Raw genomic sequence first — 9,777 nt, 5'->3', positions numbered from 1 at the left:
CATTTTCAGGATTCACAGGTGAAAACAACGTTCAAAAGAGCAGGATTTATTTTTTATTTATTTATTATATATTATTATATTTATTATATTTTAATATTTTTTATTTGATTTTATTGCTTTGTATGTTTTTTTTCTACATTCATTCGAAAACAGGCAGCTTGACATATAATTATTAATATAATTATAGAAGTTTTAGTTTTACCTCTTGCATAAAGGACAACCAAAGTAAATCGTAAGCACAGCTTGCCCCACTCACACATAAAAAATACCATATTCATGTACCATAACATTTAGATGGAACTATAAAGGACTGCCAAGAATACTACTACAATCATATTGTATCCAAAATTAAATGGCATTTATAAGCATACAGTATCCTCGTATTCCCATCCATGGTACTGTCAGAGTACTTGTTGTAAAGGTGGTTTTAAACCTTGGAAGGAAAATTAAATTGCAGCTACATGAGTAAATGAGTCCAGAAGTAATGCAGAAGAGCTACTGGTTATACGTTTATAATGCTTTCTGTATTGGTTCTCTTTATCTCTACACCAACCCATGCAAAGCAAGTTTTAAGTTGTGATTTCATTGTATTTTATTTGCACAGCTGAAGAGGATTTGTGGGTGTTTGTTTGTAAGTCTGCGTGCCTTTGTCATTTGTTCTGTGTGTCCTGAACTTCTGACTGAAAAGCAGGCCACAACTGGATGGAGCTAGGAGTGGTCACTATGTGATGTCTTTGTGACATCATCGCTCTCATTGTTTCCAAGGCAACACGGCCGGCTGTGACGCAAGTGATTCGATACTCTCTGCGGTCACATAAGCTAATGTTTACTCGCTGCAGAAGATGCTTTGAAATGTTGGATGCGTCGTCATCTCTTCCACACGCAGTGACAAACACTGCAGCGTGTGCAAGAGCACACAGATAGCATGTGTTTGCATAATAAACATGCAAATGCATCGGTATCATAATAGACAATAGTGTTGTGCATGCAGAAATGAAGTCTTGCGTCTGCTCGGCTGCATGCGCTGTAAGAAGCCGTATCATAACTGACCCGTGCACAAGGAGTCAACTGCATGTGTGCGTGCATGTCACTCTTCATCTGTGGGAATGTGATGATGGCTGCTCTTGGTATTGTGCACTAATGAATCACGTGGTTGTCTGAGCACACCAGCAATTGTTATAGAAATTAACTAATAATGGATCAGATCAGATATTCAAGGCAGAGTCTCTCAACTGGTCTGATCTGAAGGTTGCAAAGTGCAAATGTAAGTAATAAAGTGCAATTAGCCATATAATTGTGCATAACTAAGATAGCAAAATAAATTGAATTAAAGGAATAGTTCTCCCAGAAATGAACATTTGCTAAATCTCGGGCCATCTAAGATTTTGTTTCTTCATCAGAACAGATTTGGAGAAATGTAGCATTACATCACTTGCTCACCAATGGATCCTCTGCGGTCAATGGGTGCCGTCAGAATGAGAGTCCAAACAGCTGATAAAAACATCACAATGTTCCACAAGTAATCCACACGACACCAGTGAAGCAAAAAGTTGCATGTTTGTAATAAACAAATCCATCATTAAGATGTTTTTACCTTCAAACCACTGTTTCTGGCTAAAATATGAGTCCATAAATGCTTACTCCAGTGAAAAAGGAGTCTAATCTGAATCAGGAGAGGCATATGCATTGTTACAAGCTAAAACCGTTTTAAACAAATATATTGGTGGATTTTGATGTGAGAGGACAACAGGGGAGTTTAACATTGGATGAAGTGTTATTATGGATTATGGACTCGTATTTTGGCCAGAAGCGATGGTTTAGAGTTAAAATGCCTTGATGGATTTGTTTCTTACAAACACACATCTTTTTGCTTCACCATTAACTGATGGAGTGGTGTGGATTATTGTGATGTTTTTATCAGATGTTTGCACTCTCATTCTGACGGCACCCATTGACTGCAGAGAGGATCCATTGGTGATGTAATGCTACATTTCTGCAAATAATGAAAATATGAGCCAGATTAATTTGCAATGAGAATAAAAATGGTGTGCTGACCACAATGCATTTTGTGAGATGAATGAATGGCTGCAGAAAGCATTAATTGTATTTTGTATGCTAGACAATGTCAGTACTGTTTTTGGTTGATTTAACTTGAATTTGATCATTGCAACGTATAATCTGGGGCCTGAAACAAAACCAGTTGAGAACCACTGATTTCAGACGTCAACTTCATTTACTGAATATAAAAGTTATTAAAAGTGGTTGTCATCTCTAATGTAAGAAATCCTGATTGCATTCACACCAGTTGAGAACCATAGTGGACCTGTTTGGTATTGCTCAGATATTGCTTGGATTTTGCCCTATATTTCCCCTTTTTATATTTTATGTTTAATTATATATTTATATATCAATTTTGTGCCCACTATGTGCCAGTCTGTGTGTGTGTCTGAGATCTGACCAGATTTATGACTCCTGCCGTCTCTCCCAGTGAGAACTGTTAAGATATTCTCATAGAATGCATAATGAGCTCCTTATTTTATTTATAGAGCCGTGGCGGCAAGAATGCACAGAGGGCCAGAAATAGACGTTGTGTATGTATGTATTAATGTGGTGCTTGATGATTTATTTGTTTAGAATATATCAGCATCATATTTCATTTTACTTATCAGAACATCACCTACTACAGTGCTATTTATGGCTCTGTGTTGTATGTCACCTTACAGTTAACTTGCGGAATATGCAGTATATATGCATATGCTACACTCTAAAAAATGCTGGGTTAAATACAACCCAGTGCTGGGTAGAATAGGGACAAACCCAGCAATTGTGCTGTTTTGACCCAGCGGTTGGGTTAAATGTTTAACCCAACCTTCTGGGTAGTAACCCAACCACTGGGTCAAAACAACCCAATTGCTGGGTTTGTCCCTATTTTACCCAGCACTGGGTTGTATTTAACCCAGCATTTTTTAGAGTGTAACATCAGTTCCTTTTTGAATGTTTTGTGACCCTGATATGTCACAAGTGGTGAAGCTGTAAAGGTATCAAGCAGTCAATTCAGGCTTGAGTCAATGTCTAAAATGCTAATTTGTTAATGTCTAAAATAGTACGCTGCTGTGCTAAAGTTTGGAATGAGTAAGATTTTTTTTTAAAGAATTAATATTTGTTTATTTATTCAACAAGGATGAATTCCATTGATCAAAAATGACAGTAAAAACGTTCAAATAAATGCTTTTCGTTTGAACTTTTTATTCATTTATTCAAGGATACTGAAAAAAATGCATCAATGGTTCACAAAAATAATAAGTAGCAAAAACAGATTTCAGTATTGATAATAATAAGAAATGTTTCAGCGAATCAACATATTAGAATGATTTCTGAAGGATCATGTGACACTAAGACTAGAGTAATGATGCTGAGAATTCAGCTTTACATCACGGGAATTAATTACATTTGAATATATATTGAAATAGAGAATATTTTTAAAATATTGTAATAATATTTCACATTTTGAATGATTTTACTGAATTATTGATCTAATAAATTCACATAAAGCCTTGATGAGCAAAAACTCATGCATCCTGTACATTTAAAGTAGTAAAGTGATTATATAATTTTTTTGTTTTCATATATTTACTATGGATTGACATCCATATTCTGCTATTGTGTGAATGTTTCCACTATTAGTGTTTCCTTGTTCTGCATGCAGGCCTTATTGTTTTGATTTGAACATTTTACACAGCATGAATAATGAAAGCCTGTGCAATTAACACTGCAGTACCTCTCCTGTCCAGTAGGGGCCAGTGTGTTGATTGAGATTGAGCTGTGGTTCTCCGTGTTTGTTCCCAGCCAGCACGAGGCCACGGCCTGTTCGCACAGCCCCGTCTCTGGCTCTCATTGGCTAGGCAGGTTCTGGTTCACCTAATCCCCACTGGAGCTGCTGTAGCCTACCCAGAGAATGAAAAGACACTGATTAGGTAACAGGAAGCAGGTGAAGTTAAAAAGCTTTGTGAGCAAGAAATGAGAGGAATAGGAGAAATCTCTCATGGTATATTAAGCCCCGCCCACTCGGATAATTACAGTAGTGATTGACAGCTGCACTGACCTCTCCTGGCTCTGTGTCTCCTTTCTGATGTTGACAAATTACTTCCATCTCCTGTTACCTCATGACGGCTCTCAGCAGCCCCATGTGGGCTTTTACCTCATTTGCTCTGCATTGAGTTTACATGTACACCTGCTTACTTGGGTTTCGCAGCAAAGCGACGGACAGTAATCTTGGTTATATCGTCAGTAATGGCGTTTGGATGTGATGATTTCTGAAGAAGGTATAAGTGTGGCTTGAAAAGTGCCTTTTTTCTACAACAATTTCTAGTCCCCAAGGTTTCAAGTTCGAATACATGAAAGTTACTGTAAGCAAACTATACTATAACAAATAACATAAATGTGAATTTAAATAGAATTATATTTATAATCAATATTTAAAACATCTTTATTATGGAAAAAATAATATATTAAAGTGTATTAAATGAACTTTACTATAACAAATAACACATAAATATAAAAGTATTATTTAATTATAAAATTATTTATTTTGTTTATAATTAATAATTAAAACCGTATCATTAGTATGATTCAAACAAAATTAAAACATTTTAAAAATGATAAAATATATTTTAAGATATTACGAGATATAAGAAAATGTTATTATTACCATACTATTACTATACTACATACTATTACTAACAAGTTGTTGTTGTTGTTGTTGTTGTTGTTATTATTATATACATTTTTTTGTATTATATTTAAAGCTTGGTAATTATTATTTTTTACATTATATTTTGTAATAAATTCTTCATATTGGTTTTTATACTACTTTAAATAATAATGATAATAATAATAATAATAACATATTTTACATTGCTATAGTGTATTATGAAATTATATTCTATTTTTCTATTCTATTACAGCCATGTGAGTTTTTATACACACAAACACATACTTTATTAAATTTTTTTTTATTTTTTTTATTTTTTATTTTTTTATTTTGTTATATATTTTATATATATATATATTTTATTTAATTTTTTTTTTATATTTTATATTATTTAATTTTTTATTTTATTTTATTTTATACAAATGACAAAATAGTTACAAACTCATTACAATCCAAGTGATCATGCTGGTGCCTCCTTTGACTCCAGAAGGTTAATGTTGTCTTAATATGGATAACATTTGTAGATTGAGCATATAAAAAAAAAATCGACAATCTGTTCAACAGTCCCAGTGAATTTTCTGGTCAAATTGACTCTAGCATCTAGATTTGTTTAGTGAATATTTATCCAGTAACTCCTTGTTGGTATTTCCTGAATTCCATTTGGCCAGGTTTTCAGTCCAAGTATAATGCAAACAGAAATGCTCAATCTAAACTAAACAGACTGTGGTGTTCATAAATTAGTAGCTATGTACATGAAATTGATTAACCGGACATCATTAGCCTGTATAGCCTGATCCGTTTTTACTTGCGTTCCACCCTCTGCTCTGATTTTTTTGTGATTAAATCAGTTTTTCACGAGTTTCCAGTAGGGGAAGGTTGTAAAGATTGTTTTATTTGGGTTTCCTGAATCTCTGATGTGATACTTTTAGACTAATTAATTCCCAAAGCCGTTGCGTGCCTGAATTTCCCAATGGAGCACAGCAGAAAGTTTTAGATCGCTAAAAATATTTGCAACATTAAGAGGAACAACATAACAGCTTTAATCATGCTTCTCTGATATTCTGATAAGACTGCAATTTACAATACATAGTATAAATTCACCCTTTTTTGTATATTATATAAAATTATTACTTTATAATAAATAAATTTAAATTTTTTTGTTAATGCCACTTCCTGTGATGTCATTAGAATTCCTTCAGAGTTTCCTGTGCCGTACACTGCATGAGTGTGACCTCGGCAAACAGGTGCAGTCGCAGGCTTTATTTCTAGCGCTAGTTCAATTTGCATGTCTTTGACCCACAGCATTATTTTCTCTTTAAGCTGCCAACCACTGAATTGAGTTGTGAAAGGTCACTGAATTACAGCGAGAGCGAGCGTGAGGTTTCAGCGTGTGTCTGTTATCTGGAGTTGTTATTGGCGTGTATATAGGCGTGCAGCTCATGCATTGAGGCCACAAGTCTTGCTGTTTTAAAGGTGAACTTGATTTCTCTCCAGCTGGGTCTAAATAAAAGAAGAAAAGAGAGCTACAGAGTGAGAGAGATATTAAAAAGAGGGAATAAGAGAGGGGGTTCTCCCATTCCTAGTACTCTCTATCTCTCTCTCTGTCACCCTAAAACTATGCATCAGTCTGTGAGTGCAGCCATATGAGGTTAAACTACCCTGAAAGCTGCTCTGCGGTGGTTCTGGAGTTTGATCCTGTGCTGAAGTTCCATCCATCATCATACGGCACACTGCACAGTCATAGACAGAGTATGAGTTGTGAGGATTTGTTGTCTAGGACTTTCTGGAGTGTGACGGTGCTGTCGGTACCGGGGTGACAGACTTTTGTATCCCTGTGGGTCTGATCCTGGACCAATGATGATCGTCGACCGACTGGAAATTGGACACATCAATCCTGCTCAAACGCATGAGTGTTCCTGTCTTTGACTCTGTTCCATCTGATATACAGCTTCCTGAGGAGCCAAGTGAAAAAAATCACATTCAAAATGGATTTGTAATGTGCTGCCATGTGTTTATAATGGTAAACACTTGTATAGACAACACATGATTTCAACATTTTAGTTTGTCTATAAGGCTAAATTAATCTCTTACTTACATTGTATTTGCAGCTGTTGTTTATGATGATAGAATTTGCGAATAAACTAAAGGCCTGTTCACACCAAGGACGATAACTATAAAGGTAACGATAAACATATAGTTCTAAAAGGCTGATGACACCCAATCAGAATCAATCCTGCTATAACAAGCTCCAGAATTTAAAGCGGCAGACGAGTGTGCGCTTAGAATAAATAGACGATATCATCCACTGGTGTGGACGCTAATATCATTATCGAACGGGCCTTAAGAATGCGGAATCCATTCAGTGAGTGCGTGGGCGCTAAACTCCGGTGATTTCAGCGCTGACTAATCTAAACACCTCTGATTGGTCAATGCGTTTCTAAGCTCAACAGAAACAAGTGTGATTGGTTGCAATTGGTGCAAAAACACATAGAAAGAAATCTGATCCAATGTAAACGGAGGTAAATGTAATGGCGCGAATTGGCGCTTTGCATTAATTTTAACATTTTATTTTAATTGCGACAGCCATAAATATATTTAGTTTAATTATGCAGGTGCGTTAGTTTTGACTGCTTTTATTGTCCTCATTTGTAAGTCGCTTTGGATAAAGGCATCTGCTAAATGACTAAATGTAAATGTAAATTTTCTGCCCCATTATCTTGAATTTGTGGGGCATTTTGTTCATTTTTGTCATCATTTTTGTCACAAGTCCCTGATAATTTTAATCAATATTTTTAACTTACCTTTATTTTCCCCCTTGCTTTCCCCCATTTCTGAACATTTGGTTAGTTATTGATAGAATTTATTTATTTATTATTTGTTTGTTTGAAATTAATACTTTCATTCAGCAGATTAATTTAATTGACCAAAAGTGATGACATTTATAATGTTACAAAAAGATTATATTTCAAATAAATGTAATCAAAGAATCTAAAATATTTATGTAGGTTTAAGTAGGGTTTTAAAGAAATATAAACCAGCACAACTTTTTTTTTTAACATTGATAATAATAAGATATGTTTATTGAGCAGCAAATCAGCATATATGAATGATTTCTGGATCATATATATTTTTTTAAATGCTGTTTTTTATTTGTTTGTTTTGTTTTTTACGGCATAAAAAAAAAAAATACATTCAGCATTGGTGAGCAAAAGAAACTTCTTTCAAAAACATTAAAACATTTTACCGACTCCAAAGTTTGTTTAGTCTCTAGCACACATCTCTCGGTGCGTTCCAAACGGGATATATCGCCCTCCGAAGGGCACTTCGGAGTGAAAACAATCATGTCCGCCATATTGAAGGGTCGTTCCAAACCGAAGTGCTCAAAACTGGCCACTTCAAAGGGCCCTTCGGAATGAAGGATTTCGAAGGGTACAACTGATGGACACTTCGGGCTCCCATGATCCTTTGCGCAGATTCTTTGCATGATGATGGCGTCTCCGTGTGGGCACGTGATGATGACGCAGGTGTGTGTGAATGTGTAATATATATATATATATATATATACACACACACACACACACACACACACACACCTTGCTACGTGTACTGCGTTAGGCTAACCGAGATTTGTAATTTGCACTTATATATTGTTGCTCTTTTGTTAGTTTTGACTGCTTTTATTGTCCTCATTTGTAAGTCGCTTTGGATAAAGGCATCTGCTAAATGACTAAATGTAAATGTAAATTTTCTGCCCCATTATCTTGAATTTGTGGGGCATTTTGTTCATTTTTGTCATCATTTTTGTCACAAGTCCCTGATAATTTTAATCAATATTTTTAACTTACCTTTATTTTCCCCCTTGCTTTCCCCCATTTCTGAACATTTGGTTAGTTATTGATAGAATTTATTTATTTATTATTTGTTTGTTTGAAATTAATACTTTCATTCAGCAGATTAATTTAATTGACCAAAAGTGATGACATTTATAATGTTACAAAAAGATTATATTTCAAATAAATGTAATCAAAGAATCTAAAATATTTATGTAGGTTTAAGTAGGGTTTTAAAGAAATATAAACCAGCACAACTTTTTTTTTTAACATTGATAATAATAAGATATGTTTATTGAGCAGCAAATCAGCATATATGAATGATTTCTGGATCATATATATTTTTTTAAATGCTGTTTTTTATTTGTTTGTTTTGTTTTTTACGGCATAAAAAAAAAAAATACATTCAGCATTGGTGAGCAAAAGAAACTTCTTTCAAAAACATTAAAACATTTTACCGACTCCAAAGTTTGTTTAGTCTCTAGCACACATCTCTCGGTGCGTTCCAAACGGGATATATCGCCCTCCGAAGGGCACTTCGGAGTGAAAACAATCATGTCCGCCATATTGAAGGGTCGTTCCAAACCGAAGTGCTCAAAACTGGCCACTTCAAAGGGCCCTTCGGAATGAAGGATTTCGAAGGGTACAACTGATGGACACTTCGGGCTCCCATGATCCTTTGCGCAGATTCTTTGCATGATGATGGCGTCTCCGTGTGGGCACGTGATGATGACGCAGAAGGGCACTTCAAGAAACAGTTGTTTGGTCCCCTACACCCTTCAACCCTTCGAAGCTCTCACTCCGGAGGGTAAACCCTTTGAAGGGATTAGGGCATATGGATGAGCCCTTCCGAATGGAATGCAGGGTCTATCTTTGCTTTGCATTGTCCTTTGCATGATGTGATTTATCACAGTGCTAGTTGGTTTGGTTCGTGACTGTCGTGACCTATGACCTTTCACCTCAATCTTTGACCCCAGAATGACACCTCTGTTTGGTCCCAAGAAATTCACGATTCACCCACAACCCTCAGCTTTCTCTTGATCAAAGTTTGTTAAAGTAAAATTGCTTCTCGATCGCAGTCAGCACTTTCCGCAGTTCAGTCTTCTGTCATAGTAGCTGCAGACTGATTGGAAAGGCTTTGAATATTTCTCTCTCAGCATGATGAAGTTACCAGGGATGGAGGACGCAGCGCTAACGGTCCCCTCCGTGAGATATTTTCTTTTTTGAAGTGCGTTG

This window comes from Sinocyclocheilus anshuiensis, unplaced genomic scaffold, assembly GCF_001515605.1.
Source record: "Sinocyclocheilus anshuiensis isolate Anshui unplaced genomic scaffold, SAMN03320099.WGS_v1.1 scaffold457, whole genome shotgun sequence".
Lineage (NCBI taxonomy): Eukaryota > Metazoa > Chordata > Actinopteri > Cypriniformes > Cyprinidae > Sinocyclocheilus > Sinocyclocheilus anshuiensis.
Note: the sequence above shows the minus strand (reverse complement) of the source record.